The following is an 18,019-nucleotide window of genomic DNA, read 5'->3' as shown; positions in this document are numbered from 1 at the left end:
ACCCAATGCACTTCTCATAGACATGCAGATAAAAGAAAGGAAGGGAGGGAGGGAGGGAGGGAGGGAGGGAGGGAGGGAGGAAAGAAGAGAGAGGGTGAGGGAGGAAGGAAGGAAGGGTGGAAAGGAGGGAAGGAGGGAGGGAGGGAGGAAGGAAGGAAAGAAGGTATACATACATATCATATATCAATCACCAAGTCTGCCCAGTGAACACATCTGCCCTTGAACTTAGATTTTATTCCTGAATTTCTTGAACTACAATGGAGTTTCATTCAGTCAAAAAGAACAAACATGTCATTTACACAGAAAACAGATGAACCTGGAGGTCATCCCACTAAGCAAACTGAGTCTGTCTCAGAAAGACAAACACTGCATGTATTCTCTCATACAAGAACTTAGATTGTATACTTACATAAAACGTGAAGGAGTGACCTGAGGGGAGGAAGGGCAAAGGGAGGGAGACGAAGAAGTGTGAAAAGACAATGATCTGAATGTGGATGGACAGGTGATGGGCTGGAGTGAAAATGTCATTAGGAAAGCCATTCCTTTGGACAGCCTACACCCAAGAAAAGCTAAACAACTCAAAGGAGTCTGTGGGGCGGACCCAGAGTCTGGAGCCTCCACGTTGCGTGTGCTCTCCTCTGAGCCCTGCATTCGTTCCTACCAGCTTTTCCTTCGATGCCTGTTTGTCCCAAAGCCACCACGTATATACATACAAAGTCACCACATATCATACCTATGATACATTTCTCCTTGTGACTTTCTGTTTTCTCCCTGTAGATACTCAGAACACCGGTGGCCATCTAACACCGAGCTCTAAATCCTGGAACACAGTGGCATTGTGTTTGGCGTTGTGCGTGTTTGTGCCAGAGAGACAGGATGACCAAAGAACACAAAGTGAGTGGTCCATTTACTGCTGATGCATGAGAGATCCTGGGACTGTCACCTTGCCGCTGTGTATCTTTACTTTCTTTAGAGGATTTGATGCTTTGAATGGATATTTTTCAAGGACATACCCAAATTAAAGCATTGCTATTGGTACCCTGCCAACTCCACAAACTTCCGTGATCATTTCATATTTCTCTGGCATTGAAATCATGTAACTGTTTCACCCTAGACAGGCAACTTACTTCCCTTCCGATTAGGCCTTCTCCTCCACCCTCCACTGGCTCAAAGGCATCAGCTGAAACTAACTGGGCCTCGTGCTACCTTTTTCTCCATTAGTCCAGCCTTCCCTGACTCTTTAACAGCCCAAGTTCTTCCTACAAGGTCTGACTCAAGGCCAGCTCTCATGAACTTCCCACAAGTCAGCTGTCTGGCTGGATACCCTATTGTTCAGGTCCCCATTGGAAAGCACCACATGGTACCCTGAAGACAGACATGCCCGAAATGAAAGGCTGTGTAGGGAAGGAAGGATAAACCTTAAAAAGAAGGAAATAGTATAGGTTCCCAGTCTTCAAAGTCATGTGTTGTGTGTATGGTGTTACGATACTGTAATCTAGGCACTCTGGAGGCACAGGCAGGAGGACTGCAAATTCAAAGCCTGCCTGGGTTATAGCGTTTGATCCTGTCTAAAGCATAAATAAATGGGAGATGGAAAATAGTTCAGCTGCTAACGTGCTTCTGAGTGAGCGTGAGCACCAGAGTCCAGATCTGTAGCACCCATGTAAAGAGCCGAGAATAGGGCACATGTCTCTAATCCGAGTTCCCGGGAGGAAGGAAACAGGGATCTGGAGCTTGCTGGCTAGCGATTCCAGTCAGCTAGGAAACACCTGACGCTGACCTCTGACCTCACATGCACACACATACATGTGCACTCACATGCATACATAGATGCACACATATACAGCACCCTCCACATGCACATACGTGAATATACACTCACACATTTGCACACGTACATACATAAACATCAAATACACACCCACACACAAACTGTGGGGCACGGAACAAAATCCAAAGTTGTGAATATTGGAAAAAGACTTTGGGGGAACAAGAGAGCCTGGCAAGTATGGATGGGAGATAAGAGAGGGCACAGGGAGACTAACCAGAATGTATTATATACATAGATAAATTGTCAAGAGACAGATTTATTAATAAAAACAGACAAATACACACAAATGTAAATAAATAAAATGACATCCCCAAACCAAATGTTTCCAACCAATTTTTTTCTTAGCTATGTTCTTAGCTTACATGCATAAATTATAGGGACAAAAATGTATTTATTTAGTAATTAACTTACAAGAATTTTCATTTGGAAAGAGAATATACATGTTACAAGAAATGAAGAGGATACCTCAAGAGCAAGGAATGCAGCTCAACTGGAGAGTGAATAAGGTTCATGCACCAAACCCTGAATTCGATGTCCCCCATTACAATAAAAAAATACAAAAGGAATACTTTGAATGGATAAAAGTGCAAAGAATACATGCAAATAAGAAAGATGTGTCCCCAAACGCCCTGGAAGAAGGCTGTTCCCACTGACTGCAGTACTCCTTCCCAGCACACACCAGAGGCATATTCTAAAGTCACAAGATTTTTCATGACAGTTTTCCCATTGTCTAGAGTTCCTGACATAGTCCTAACCAGTGACAACTGGGGAAAGGCAGCCTCACCTTCCGAGAAGAACTGTTCCCACGCATTGGGCTACTACAGAACAGCGCTGCCGTGGGAGTCCTAACCATAGTGTACCTGCAGCCTTCGGAGAGAAGCTCAGAGCAGTATCTGAACGCCAAAACTGAGGCCCCGCACCCATTTTCAAAATTACAAATGTGTTATCCAGTTTGGGAAGAAAGTAGATTGAAGTGAGACTGTTTCCTCACCCTCGCTGACACAGATAATAACAGTGTCTCTTTTGCGAGGTTTTGTGCGAATTGAAACCATGCCTTTCAGCACTCCGCGGAGAGCCGGTCCTGTCCGTTAGGTCATGAATAGGAGCCATTATTATGGACCAGACACCCAGCCAGCCGCAGAAACTGGGTCTGGCCAAGGCCTTTGCCTCTCCATCGCCAGCACAAATATTTATTCTTTATATGAAAAATTCTTTTCCTGTTTTATATGAAACTTTCTTTCCCCGGTAAACAACTATAAATCTCAAGAGGACATCTGGGACTTAGGGAAGCCCAGCAGAAATCAGACAGAGTTGGTGAGAGGTGCGCCCGTCACCCCGAGAGCAGCGCAGCCACAGCTTGCGGTGGCACCTCCGGTGAGAATAGCCCATACAGTGCTGAGGCGCTCCCTGACGCCACCAGTGAGCAAGGGTCCTGGCATCTCCTCGTCACTCTGAATATTGTCTATAGTGATGGGGAAAAGTGAGAAAGTAAAAAAAAATACGAAGCACAGGGATGTGAAGAGGCATGTAGGTAGATAAGCCATGGCAAGAACCGGGCAGAACACTTGGTTCTTAGGAAGATGGCTACCCCTGTGGACACAGACGGCCATGCTGTTGAGAGTGACCCCCCAGCATGCTTCTCTGTCAAACTGACGGACACTAAGCCTTACCTCATATTTCCCATGTTACCATGACTATTCATGTTGGTACAAGCATGTGTCTGTCTTGGAACACATTCCTTTTGGTGTCTGGAGCACACAAGGTCTTTCTCTTTTCAAACTTGAAAAGTTCTGTCACGTTGACCTTGGATGTCTTACAACTGCACTCAACCCAACTGACTTAATTGCCTTAGGTGCTTTTAGGCATGGTGCAAAGGCCCTCATCCCCGGGGTTAACAGCACCCTAGTTCTAAAAACAGCCTGTGGGAAATTTACAGGGTCATGCTCACATCTTTACATGCAAATGGAAAAGAAAACATATTCCAGAAGGCCACATTCTAAGCAGAAACACAAGAAAAGCTTACAAATACATTTGAGACAGACGGCCTGGTAGCATCATCTCAGAGTATCCCAGAAAGGGAGCCAACTGCGTGAGTGATTACAAAGGGTGTGGGGAAAAAAATCCCATGATCCTTAGCACCAAATGTTTTATTTATATTCATTTTATAGAGAGAAATTTTTGCCTGACATTTAAATTATTGAATATAAATCTGATGTAAAATGTATGCATTTTAAAATCCTATTTGTATTATAATCACTTTGTCTTGGTCCGAGGGCAGGAAGGAGTAGGCGTTCTCTAGGCATCTCCAGAACAGGAAGGGGCTAGCACACTCTCAGCCCACTGCTTCCTCAAGGCTCAGGCTCGCTGTGACACTCAGACCTGATAGCTTCAGAGTAGCGTTTGAAGTCAATCCATTCACCATCTTTCATCCAGTTAAAAGTTGATTTTTGTTTTAGGAATTTCATATGTGTAAAAAGGTGTGATTGCGAATTAATCCAAATGTTGAAAAATGGCATGTGTTAAGCAGTTGTTTAAATTAAACCTTAAAGTGTCATTTTAAAAAATAACAGTGTGTTAATAATGGATACATTCTTAACAGTGTATACTATTCAGAGAAACCAAATTTGATTTGCAAAACAAACAGATGTTTTCAACAGCCTGGTAAATCTCATGAGAGCCCAAGTTCTCAGTTCTCTGAAGAGGGCCTGCCTTGCTGTGTCGAGAGAAAAGTTGGCATATGCTACCATCTTCTGGCCAGATTTGTGTATTAAACAAGAGGAGGGTTCTCAGCATGGCAGGGAGAAACTGGGCCTCTGCGGAGAGATGCTTTCCGTCTTTTAAGGAACCATCAAGTGAGTTCCAGAAGCTATACCTAATGTATGAAAGCCCAGTGTGTCCTTTGAGAAACTCTAAAGATGTAATTGGTGCTTCATATTGAAACTCACTGCCTGATAAAACCCATGCACCAGCAAGAACCTTTAGGGCTTAGAATGGAAAGAAAGAACAAAAAGCTCTATAAAAACATGAGAAGGACACTTCCACTAAAATAGTACTAAGAGAAGACAGTGGAGTGTGTTTTTTAAAATGAGAAAATAACGGGATGTGGGAACGCAAACAGAGTTGAATTAAGATGGCAACCAAGATGGCTGATTTCTCCTTGTAACAGCACTGCTGTCGTCTGATTCATGAGGGCAGACAAATGGTCCCTAAACTGATGCCTGCATGAAATCATTTTAGATATTCTAAATGGATTGATTCCAGCCATGCCAAATCCCAGTCCATAATTTGCAACACACACACACGTACACATGCACACACACACGACGTACACATGCACACACACACACACACACACACACACACTCATACACTTGAAATAAACTGTGAGCAGGCAACTGGGCCTGGCCCCAGGCACTCTCCTGTCCTGGTTCTTCTTGAGAAAAACTGTGCTGATATTTTGTTTGTGCTGTAATAAATAAAGCTTGCCTGAAGATCAGAGTCTACACAAGATTGAATCAGTCTAAAAGAACAACAGAGATCACACAACAGTGATCCCAGCACTTGGGATCCCATGCCTTTAATCCCAGCACTAGGAAGGTGGAGACAGGAATGATATGGCTGAGAGGAGAGAGGAATATAACGCAGGAGGAGACAGGAGCTCCAAGCATTCCGTCTGAGGATTCGTAGAGACAGGATCTTGCCTATTCAGTCTGAGCATTCAGAGAGGTAGGAGCTCTGGTGACTGGCCGCTCTGCTTTTCTGGTCTTTCAGCTTTCACCCTGATATCTGACTCTGGGTTTTTATTATGAAGAACAATTAGAATTCACACTACATCACCACCAGTTTGTTGTGAAACATGGGCACATGAAACAAGTTGTACATTCAGAGAAGTTACTTTAAAAGACAACGTTAAGTCGTTTGTTTCAAAAATGAGTTTGCTTATTTTAAATTCGGGTACAGCTATGGGTACTATATAAACATCTGAATGTATGCCAGTTCTCCACTGTGGAGAAAGAGCTCCTTTGACATATGAATCCTCTTCTTTTGAGTGCCTTTGAGCTGTGAACTTGTGGATGAGTTGAAAACAAGTTTTGGCAATCAAGACTAAAGGTTCCACAGCTTGATGGCTGGGTTCTACATTAGCTTCACTGGTTTCTAGCTGTGTGACCTCAGAAAAGTGATTGAGCATCTCTGTGCTTCCATGTCTTTATCTGTGAAAAGGATATAATTACATTTAAGCACACATGCACACACACACACACACACACACACACACACACACACCTCGCACGTGCTCGTAGGGCTGCAAAGATTCCAAGCGACTGTGAAGGAAGCTCCTGGACCTGGCAGAACATCTACTCTAGGTAGAGAGATGGCAGCACTAACACTTGATGACTTCTTGAGAAACAAGTAAAAGTTCCCCTTTGGGAAACAGAGGGAGACGCCATGAGCGTTGCTGTTTAGGGACATTCTTTCTCTCTTTCACCTCACTCTGAATTCAGAGGTCTTTCCGGTTTGGCATCAATTAGCAGCAAGATTTCCTGCCCACTTCAGAGTCAAAGCCAACCAGCAAGAAAAGCGGGGAAGTTTCTAAAAAGAGCACATCCCACCGCTGACTAGACACAGAGCTTCCTGGCCTGGGAATGAAGATGGATAGTTAGATCGCCTATTGTTCTTCTCCTTGCGCTGAACAGGACCCATATGTGACCTCCATGCTGTTGAAACTAGTTCCAATATTCTTTCTAACGAAGCGGCACCAATGTAAAGCAAGGTGAAGGAGTGAATTTATCAAAATCCCAACCTAAATGAAATACTTCAAATTTGATTTTATTTTGCTGTCTTTTTTATTTTAATACTTAGGCTTGAATCCATGCTTTCATGAATACTACATTTAAGTAGTCTAGCACTGAATTGCATCTCAGCCGCTCTTCTTTTATCTTCAGACTCTCTAACTTACTCATTTGGCCTTGAACTCACTCATGACCTAGGCTGACACTGGATTTATTTTCTAGCCCAGTCAGGCCTTGAAGTTGAGACCCTATGGCCTCAACCTCCCATGTGGCTGGGATCACTAACTTGTGCCACTGTGTCCGACTAGCAAATATACTTCTCTTGTGGCCATATCTCCTGACAGAGTTTGAAGCAGTGATGCTCCCCCTGAAAAACCCTGCACTGTCTCACAGATAACTGAAGAACTCAAACATTTTCACAGCTATCTGACTCTATTCAAACACTGAAGGCGTAAGTCACAAACAATGCCACACCAATTCGGGGTTATGATTATTAGGGTGGTATTTATTTAAAGGGGAAAAAACTTACAGATCACTGTCCCAGGCAACAGCCCTCTACGCAACCAGGAAAGGAGTCTAGTCGCTGGCGGAGCAGGAAGTGAAGAGAGAGAGGAGAGGGAAGTGGCCGCTTTTTTAAAGGGAGAGAAACCACGCCCCAATGGGCTGGTACCTCAGCGGTGATAGGCTGGAGGAGTGGGAGGACCTCCCGCAACACCTCCCCCTTTTGTTTAAATAAGAGAGTTCTAAACCTACTATGAAATTATATACAATAAGTACAAATATCCTATTCTAACTAGCTTAGGTCTTGTATAATAAATAACTTGGCCAAGTCATGAGAGAAAGTAACTACATTTATATAGTCTTCAACCCCATCAAAGATCTGAGAAGGGAAATAATGTTACCTGGGTAATTAGGAAGTTCAGTAAAACAACTTCCAAAACATGCAACAAATCACAGAGACAACTGGCTACCTGGGCAATCACCCAAAATCACGTTAGCAGCGTTGAAGCAACCAACTTTGGCTAAGGCCTAACATAACTGACATACCATTTTCAAAGGCAAGCAACTTTTCAAAACTATCTTACCCTGTCTTGGCAGGATATGACAGCCCTGTTTTATCCATTGATGCATGCTCTGTATCTTTGTCAGTCATTGAGGTATGGGCATTTCTTTGCCCCAAGGCCAGTTCTGCCAAAAAGAAGGCTCCAGGTGGAGTGTCTTTGGTGCTCAACATTCTCTCGGGAATAGAGTGGTGTTGCCAGGAGCAATTGTGTCTCACTACCACAAAACTCTGAGTTAGATTAAAGGCCATTTTCTACAGCTCTTTGAAGAAGTTGAAGATTATCTATCTATACTGAGTATAATCTCTATATATCTAAAGAACCTGATTAGTCTATTATAAATGACAAACTTAGATGACTATTAGTCTATATAATTCTCAATATCTATCTAACTTAAAGACTAAGACAATAAACGACTGTGAAACAAATGAGGACAATGACCTCCAAATATAAACAATGTACAAATATACATTGCAGTAGGTAAATATATATCAATACACAATCATTATATAAGTATCTTAATCAGAGGTAGAAATGTACACTGCAATTTGGTAAATATATACAATATATATATATATATCAATACAATATATGTCAATACATAAAAAATGTTTTAAACAGAGGTAGAAACATGCATGCATACAATAGTCAATATAATTTAACTTTGTATCAATATACAAGAATCTATACCAATGTATTTGTCTAAAAACAGTAACTCACAATTACAAATCTATTATCCCATCATCCCTCTTTTTTTTTTTCAAAATGATCCCTGAGGGTATAAAATTCCTCCCCCAACCCTCAATCGTATACTAATTATAATCAACCCATAAATGATGTCCCTAAACCCAAGGGCAAACTTTACTGGGAGAGGGGACGTCGTCCTCTAGAATTACTTCCAGCTGTCATGGGGGTGACGTTCTTTCTGGGGGATCCTGTGAAAGTAAAATGATGGTTAAATTTCAAGATCAATGTCTTTTAAAATTGCCAATAGTCTCTGAGTATTTTGTGCAGGTCTGGCCAAAATGTTGTATAAGATGTGCACCATTTCAGCTAACCAAGCTGGAACTGTCTTGTGCAGCTGGTACCAAAAGCAGGTCTTGTAGTAGCGCTATCAGTATCATGACGTCATATCAACCAGGTGGAGTTGTTGTTATGGGGCCCCATCTTCTTCCTGGAAACTTCAAATGTCACTTCAGGAAAAACTCATTGTTCATTATGAAAAACTTAAACATTAATCATATAGACATATATAGACATATATATATTCAATGAAAGACATGATAGATATATTCAATGAAAAGTATGATAGATATGAAGAAAAGCAAAGATGTTTTCTAAACTCATATTTCTTTCTGTCCCATATCATGGCTCTTGACATGAGACAGAAACTCCAGAAACTCTGGGTTTTACTCTTACTAACAGGCTTGGAATTGGAGAGGGACTGAGCCAGAGTCCAACTTCAAAACCAGCTTTATAAATTTAGAAATATGGTTTAATATTACTTACACAACCCATTCAGTTGTCTTGATATTTCCTATTGGGCAGGTATTTTTCCATCTGTCAGTATCCAAATATCCAGGGTCCCTTGAATTTCTCAAAGATGAGTGTTTTCCTGTGGAGATAAGAACAGAACCCTGCCCCCATTCTATATGTTTTTCTTACCACCTGTATGAATATCATCATTGTGGATGAGTTGTCATTTCTCCTTTCCAAGAGGTTTCTCCTCTTCAAATCGAAACTTTATTAATTTTGATGGTATCCACAATTTTTCTTCTCCTGTGGAAACAAGAGCAAAACCTCCTTCCCCAACGTAGCACATCTCCTGGCTTCCACTGAGAGGTCAGCACATCTTTGAAATAAATCGGTTGATTTAGTTCAGCAGACTTTTCCATTATCCAATGTCTTTCTGCTGCTGTCGTTCCTTTCTCATTAGTGTTAAGAAAATTCAAGGTTAATAAAGCATTATGTAATCTATTTCTGGGGGTATTTTCAGTCCCTTTCTGCTTGTTCAGCATATCCTTTATAGTACGATTTGATCTTTCTATAACTGCCTGACCTGTAGGATTATTTGGTATACCTGTAATGTGTTTTATATTATAATAATCAAAAAAGCGTTTCATTTTCTTAGATACATATGCTGGACCATTATCTGTCTTTATTTGCGCAGGTATACCCATGATGGCCATAACTTCCAATAAATGTGTGATTACTGAATCAGCCTTTTCTGAGCTCAGGGCAGTAGCCCATTGAAAACTTGAATATGTGTCTATGGTATGGTGTACATATTTTAATTTACCAAATTCCATAAAGTGGAACACATCCATCTGCCAGATTTCATTTCTCTTAGTACCCTTTGGGTTACTCCCTGCAGGCAACGGTGTTTGATTATAGAAAGAACAAGTAGGGCATCTCTTTATAATGTCCTTAGCTTGTTGCCAAGTAATGGAAAATTCTTTCTTTAGGCCTTTACTATTGACATGATGCTTCTTATGAAATTCCGAGGCCTGCAACACACTTCCAATCAATAATTGATCAATCTCAGCATTGCCTTGGGCTAGAGGACCAGGCAGACCTGTATGGGACCGGATGTGTGTTATGTACATTGGACAAAGCCTGTTCCTGATTATGTCTTGTACCTGGATAAACAATGAAGTCAACTCTGTATCATCTGGTATAAATTCAGCGGTTTCAATATGCAAGATAACTCTTTCTGCATATTGTGAATCTGTAACTATATTAAGAGGTTCTTTAAAATCCCTTAGCACCATAAGAATGGCATATAATTCTGCCTTCTGGACAGAATTATAAGGGCTTTGTTCCACCTTACTCAATTCATCTGACTTGTAACCTGCTTTCCCTGATTTATTTGCATCAGTATAGAACGTACGGGCTCCAGTTATTGGAGCATCACGTACAATTCTAGGAAGAATCCAAGAAGTTCTTTTTATGAGATTAAGTCTATCACTTTTGGGATAGTTGCTATTAATTTCTCCCAAAAAGTTAGCACAAGCTCTTTGCCACGGTTCATTGTCTTCCCATAACTTTTTTATTTCTTCAGTAGTAAAAGGCACTATAATTTCTGCTGGGTCTATACCTGCTAGTTGACGAAGTCTCAGCTTACCTTTTATAATTAATTCAGAGACTTTTTCCACATAAGTTTTTAATTTTTTACTTGGTTTATTAGGTATAAATATCCACTCTAAAATAATATCTTCCCTCTGCATCAGAATCCCTGGAGAAGAAATTCTGGAAGGCAATATGACTAGGATGCAGCTAAGATTTGGGTTCACCCTATCCACATGTGCCTCCTGTAATTTTTCCTCAATCATTGTCAGTTCCTTTTCTGCTTCAGCTGTCAGTTCTCTTGGACTATTCAAATCTTTATCACCATCTAAGGTTTTGTTTAAATGAACTATTAGATCAGGTGTTATCCCAACAGCTGATTGTAGACTGGAAATGTCTCCTAACAATCTTTGGAAGTCATTAAGAGTCTTTAACCGGTCTCTCCTAATTTGTGCCTTTTGCGTTTTAATTTTCTCTAACCCTATTCTGTAACCTAGGTAATTAATAGAATTTCCTCTTTGAATCTTTTCAGGGGCAATTTGTAATCCCCACCTAGGCAAGACTTTCTTTACTTCTTCAAACATCCTTTCTAAAGTATCTTTATTTGAATCAGATAACAAGATGTCATCCATGTAATGATAAATGATGGACTTGGGGAATTGTTTACGAATTATTTCCAATGGCTTACTTACAAAATAGTGGCACAGTGTAGGACTATTGAGCATACCCTGTGGGAGGACAGTCCATTGATATCTCCTATTAGGCTGAGAATTATTATAAGTAGGCACTGTGAAGGCAAATTTTTCTCTATCCTTTTCTTGTAACGGTATAGTGAAACAACAATCTTTCAAATCAATAACTATAAGAGGCCATCCTTTTGGTAACAGAGAAGGCAAAGGAATTCCAGATTGTAGTGGGCCCATAGGTTGAATTACTTTGTTGACAGCTCTTAGATCTGTCACCATTTTCCATTTACCAGATTTCTTTTTTACAACAAACACAGGAGAATTCCAAGGGCTGGTTGATTCTTCAATATGGTGAGCATCTAGTTGCTCTTGCACCAGCTGTTCCAATGCCTGTAGTTTATCTTCAGCTAGAGACCATTGTTTGGTCCATATTGGCTTCTCAATAAGCCATTTTAAAGGTAGGGCTGCTGGTACCTCTAAAGGTTTGGTATTTGCTGTATGTTCTTGTACAGCCTGAATGGCTGGTGACCTTTTTCCATAATACCTCATCATATCCTTCCCAGAATTATGAGTTCCTGGAAATACAGGAATGTTAATCTGGGTATCCCATTGCTGTAGCAGGTCACGGCCCCATAAATTTATGGCAATATTGGCTATATATGGCCTTAGTCTTCCTATTTGCCCTTCGGGCCCTATGCATTCAACCCATCTTGTGCTTTGTTTTACACGAGATAGGGTTCCAATTCCCAGGAACTGAACATCTACCTCTTGAAGAGGCCAATTCGGATGCCAAGATTCTGGGGTAATGATACTTACATCCGCACCTGTGTCTAATAAGCCTTCAATAAAAGTGCCATTTATACAGACTCTTAGCTTTGGTCTTTGATCATTAATAGAAGTCTGCCAAAATATATGTTTACTCTGTCCTATTGGGTTTTTTGACTCATCCTCCACACGTAATTCTTCATTTAGACCAGTATTACTTTTTACAGCAGAAATTGGAGCTTTTAATTTTCTTGGTGAGGCATGTTCTCCACTGTGACTGGGAATGACTGGGCCACTGTTGGCTTGGGGGCCTGCGAGAGGCCCCCCCAAGGAGTTTCCCGATGATATCGGATTGCCCCGTCTGTCTGTTGTTGACCTACATTCGTTGGACCAATGCCTGCCTTTACCGCATCTCCTACATATACCTGAAGGCCGAGGTCTCCTATTTTTGTCATTCCCAGAAGAGATATTATTCCTAGAAATTCTTTGCCTGCAATCCCTTTGCAAATGTCCTAATTTACCACAATTAAAACACCTGGCAGTTTGATGTCTCCTCATTGCTTTGGAAATCGCTTCTCCTACCCAAGATTCATCATTATAGCTAAACGTCTCAACATTCATCGTATGCTGAATCCATTCATCCATAGGTGCTGATCTAGACTTTAAAGGCCCAATTATCTTTTTGCATTCTATGTTTGCATTCTCAAAAGCTAGAGATTCAAGAAGTATTCGTCTAGCTTCTGGGTCTGTTACCCCTATGTCCAGAGCCTTAATTAATCTTTGCAAAAAGTCAATAAAGGGTTCTCTCTGTCCCTGCCTAATTCTGGTATATGATTCAACCCTTTTTGCTGGATCTTGTATCCTATTCCAAGCATTTAAAGCTGCTTGGTGACATAGACACAGTACTTCATCGTCATAAAGAGCTTGGACCTGTGGATCAGCATATTCTCCTGCACCAAGAATTTGATCTTGGGAAACCTCAATACCTTTTGCTCTTCCTTGCTGTTCCATATGTTTGGATTCTTCTCTGAAATAAATTCCAAACATCAAGGAAGGTCCATTATCTTTATAAAACTGCAGACACTAACTGATGGAAATCATGGGGAGTAGCTCTAGCATTAGAAGCCCAAGTCCTTATCATTTCCTTTACATATGCATTGTGCAAGCCAAAATTAACAACAGCTTGCTTAATTTCTTTCAGATCATTCATTGCTATTGGCGTCCATCTAGCTTCTCTGACTCCCTTTGAGCCTTTAGAAGTTGATGCTTTTTCAGAATTAAGTATAGGGTATGTCGCTAGAACCCTGGGTAAGCCAGTTCTAATAGCTGGTGGAGGCATTGTATCCTGTCCTTGTGCCTCCTTACTCTGTTCACCAGCTGCAATAATTTCCCCAATCTTTTCAAATCTTTTTATCATTGTCTCTCTTAAATCCTGAATCTCCTGACCTGTATATATTTCCAGTGATTTCACTGAGGTATCAATTTTTTGGTCCCCATTCTGCACCTGTGATTCCAAAGCTTTAATTTTTTCCTTCAAAGATAACATGTCCTCCTTAAACTTTTCTTGTATATCATGTAGATTCCCATCTTGGAGGTACATTCTGTCTGTTACCTTATCAAAACTTTGTGATAAAGTCTGAAGGTCAAATTCAACAGCCTGAACCCTTTCAGGTAACTTTCTAATACCCTTGGATATGGAATCAATTTTGTCTGTCATAGTATCCACTTGTTCAGATAACCTCTGATTTTCAATAATTTTAATCCTGTCAATTAGTTGTTCATTATTAGTTCGTAAAGATTCTATCGTTCTTAGGAGTGCCATATTCTTCTGTTCATTATTAGTTTGTAAAGATTCTGTCGTTTTTAGGAGTGCCATATTCTTCTGTTCATTATTAGTACGTAAAGATTCAATCGTTCTTAGGGGTGCCATATTCTTCTGTTCATTATTAGTACGTAAAGATTCAATCGTTCTTAGGAGTGCCATATTCTTCCTTAATGATAGAATATGGAAAAGAATACTGAGGCCTAGTAACAAGCAAATTAAGGTATCCCCATAATCATATAAACCTTGTATGATGTAATTCATTGTATTAGTAAATATAAGTTTACTAATCCATTGTATTAGTGAAAACAAAGCAGTAAAATTTGTGTTAGAAACGAAAACTGCCATATTACCTATTATCCAGCAGGTGGCGCTGTTGCAGAGTCGCGGTGAAAACATGGTCCTGTTTCAGTGCCTTAGTAGATGTTAAAAACTGGAAAATGCAAGTTTCTCAACAAAGTAAATGTAATTAAATCAATTCCTGAGACGGAACCAGAAACCCAGAATCCAGGGGTAGAGAAGAGCAATCTGGAAGCCGCTTATGCCTCCACGTGACAGAGTCACCCTGAGGGGTTGCAGCTTTCAGCAACCGCGTGCTCTGGTTCGTGCCACTTAAGAGCTGTACTTGCAAGGGAGATTTAAAAATGACTCAGAAAAGAGCAAACCACGCGGGCAGAGACTATGCGGGCCTGTGGAGTTTAAATCCACGTGGGGAGTCCAAGGCCGCTGCTGCAAGGCACAGGCGGTGGCTGAGGAAGGGAGGGCTCCCGCCTAGCCGAACTCGCGGCCGCCAAGCCGAACTTGTGGCTGCCAAGCCGAACTCGCGGCTGCAAGAGGGGAAAGGAGAGGTTCTGAAACCAAACGTTGGGTGCCAAAATGAAGGCGTAAGTCACAAACAATGCCACACCAATTCGGGGTTATGATTATTAGGGTGGTATTTATTTAAAGGGGAAAAAACTTACAGATCACTGTCCCAGGCAACAGCCCTCTACGCAACCAGGAAAGGAGTCTAGTTGCCGGTGGAGCAGGAAGTGAAGAGAGAGAGGAGAGGGAAGTGGCTGCTTTTTTAAAGGGAGAGAAACCACGCCCCAATGGGCTGGTACCTCAGCGGTGATAGGCTGGAGGAGTGGGAGGACCTCCCGCAACAAAACACCATTTAGCCTAGGCTTTCATTTCAGTTCCTAGCATTTGTAGCATCCATGTTATAAGCTTGAGAACTTTTGGGTTATATCCTAGCTCAGTTGTCCTTAAAGAGTTGGTAGGGGACATTTCCCAATTCCTCTAATTGTTAATTCAAACATAATGTATGTGTCAGATGCGCAAAGTTTTCCAGAGGTGATACATTTCCACAGTGTCAACACTACTTTGTAATTAGCACTGAGATTTAAACATAAAATCTCCCCAGCACCTTGGAAGGACACGCGTCTCTCTTTTCAACCACTGTCCTCTGAGAATTTCCTCTGTGCTGCCTTCCTGCTGCACAGTTCAGTGTATCAGCTGGCTATTGCTGTGTAACAAACAAATACAAACCTTCAGTGCTTTACAGGTGGCTATGAAGTCAGCACTGCATATCCTGGCTGGGGCCCTGCCTATGGCTAGAGGTGGGGCACGTTTGTGCTCTAGGAGGCCAGCCAGGACATGGGATGATGATGGCAGAAGATAGGAGAACAAACAAATACCTGAACCTCTTGTTTACTCACGACATCATCAGGGTAAAAATTAAAAATGAGGTAGCAAAGAGATTTGTGCTAGACTTGGCTTCTGTCTTTATAAAAATTGTTTTATTTATCACATTAATTGATTTTAATAACTATTACATTATCATTTTTATTGCTTTCTTATGTTTTTTGGAACCCCATAAATGTTATGTGTCAGCCTTCTTATAGTTGTGGTCCTTCTGGAGAATGGACTGTGCATCTTCATTCAAAATCGCTGTAGTCACTTGGCGAAGAGGGCAGGTTTTAGAATAGACCGAATCAGAGCTATTTAAGCTTTGAGCTCACAATCATTTTTAGCTCCTCTTACAGTTGTGTGTGTGGAAATGTGTGGCATATACTCCTTAGAGATGTGACGCTCAGCGTCGCACTGGGGACCATACCCACTGTGCTGTTTGTAATTCTGCATGGTGAACCTCAGTGCCGTGTAGAATCCCATGTAGGAAGATGTCACAAAATCGACAGGCATGTATAGTTCAGACAGTGCTGACATGAACAGTCTAGCTGAAGTCTCTGTTGCTGTGCATGTTTCCTTGGAACCTGCGCCTAGGAGTGGGATTGTTGGGTCGGAGGGTCAGGGGATGCTGGCAGATTCCCAGCCATTCCCATCACCTTATTGAAGGGTTGGCTATCTCGTGTGTGCATCTCTAGGGGCGTGGTGGTGGTGGTGCTCTTTCTCAGGATTGTCTTGACAGTCCCTGGTTCTTCATATTCCTAACTTAATTTGAAAAGCACCTTGTTGATTTCCAGGAGAGAAAACATCTCCGGGAACCATTTTTACCACGCTTGCTCTGAATCCACTCTGAAGGAGAACTGACTGACGGCTGCATGACATGCCTCAGTGTCTCCATAAGTTCTAAACTGGTGTCCCTACCTCTGATATCTGGGAATATGTGGAAGATAAAGGGATATGCGGCATACACTTGAGTAATATAGGCAGACATGCTTATACCACATAGATGATCTTTGTAAGTCAATGTTTTAGCACAGGCTTCAGCATGAATGATTCTTTCCAGGCACAGCCTGCCTCTCACAGGCACCCAAACTCATTCCCTTTTCCATTCCTGGGGTCTTTGTTTGGACTCTTCAGGTAGGCAGAATTCCTTCCTGGCACCCATCCCTCCTGCCTGGTGACAGCTCATCTTCCTGAAGAATTTATGTCAAATGCCATTGCTCTGGAGGGTTATTAAGTCCTGTCTGTGCTCCCCCCAGTGTTGCTTGCTGTCCAGCCCCCCACATTGTATTATGGTGAGCCGCTCAGATGCCATGCCCTGTATGACGGCAACTAGGGCAGCCCTGGCTACAGGTAGATTTGTACTGTGTGAAGGAGAATGGGCTCCACTTTTAACTGGGCTGTTTGGTTTAGGTTTGTTTATTGGTTTGTTTTTTTTTTTCTGCTTATAGGGTGTCATTGTAATTTAAGGTTATTCAAAGATATTTGATGTCAAAGGGGAGCTTGTCCGTCTGACTTTTATCTCCTTATTCGTTTGACTTGAAAACGTCCCACTTACTCCTACACTCTCTACAACAAGGACTTAGAGCTTGTGCACTGTCTGGGGTGGCTTACAGCATAGTTCGTCAGTTTTAGAAACAAACCATCACTGATTGGTTTTTTTCAACTAACTGGAGCTCGTGGGGACGCCTATGCCTCTCCATGCCCACTAGGTGGCAGTTTTCCTCTCAGTAGGATCCGTGTGATGAAGACAGGCCCTGTCACTCCGGCAGGCTGGACCAGGATGCACAGCTTAGCCTGGAAAAATGTCAGCATTAAAGAAATCGGAGGCTTGGGAAAGCATCCTTTGGAAAATGGTGAAGAGTTAGAGAAAAGCTAACCACAGCCTTATGACAAAGAGGAGATGTGAGAGGCAGAAACAGGCCAGAGGGTGTTGAGTGGCAGACCCTCTCTCCGCCCTCCACAGTGGAGCTCCGCCCCTCTGGATGAAGGCAGAAGGTGTAGTGCGTAGGGTAGGAAAGCTGAACCCCTAAAAACTTCCAGGTCGGGGTCTCCTGTGAGGAGAGAAGCATCGAGGTGTTCCACAGCGTTGCATGAAGTTCCTCCCCTTCAATCTCAGTTTAAATGGTCGCCCGCTCCAAAACGATTGCAGGCCACGCCCCAGGTGCCGCCCTGCGCTGAAAAAGCAGTAACAGTTGACGCTTCTCGTTCTGTTCTGTATTTAGTGCACAAAGCTTGATCCGTTTTTAAAATGTAAACCTTACAAGTCTAAGCATTAAGCAACTTGCGTGCCTTTTACACTTAAAAAAAAACTTGAAGCTATGAGCTAA

This window comes from Microtus oregoni, unplaced genomic scaffold (assembly GCF_018167655.1).
Source record: "Microtus oregoni isolate MIOR12 unplaced genomic scaffold, Mior012 000031F_ref0000149, whole genome shotgun sequence".
NCBI classification, from domain to species: domain Eukaryota; kingdom Metazoa; phylum Chordata; class Mammalia; order Rodentia; family Cricetidae; genus Microtus; species Microtus oregoni.
The sequence above is the reverse complement of the archived record's forward strand: the minus strand, read 5'-3'. Positions refer to the sequence as shown.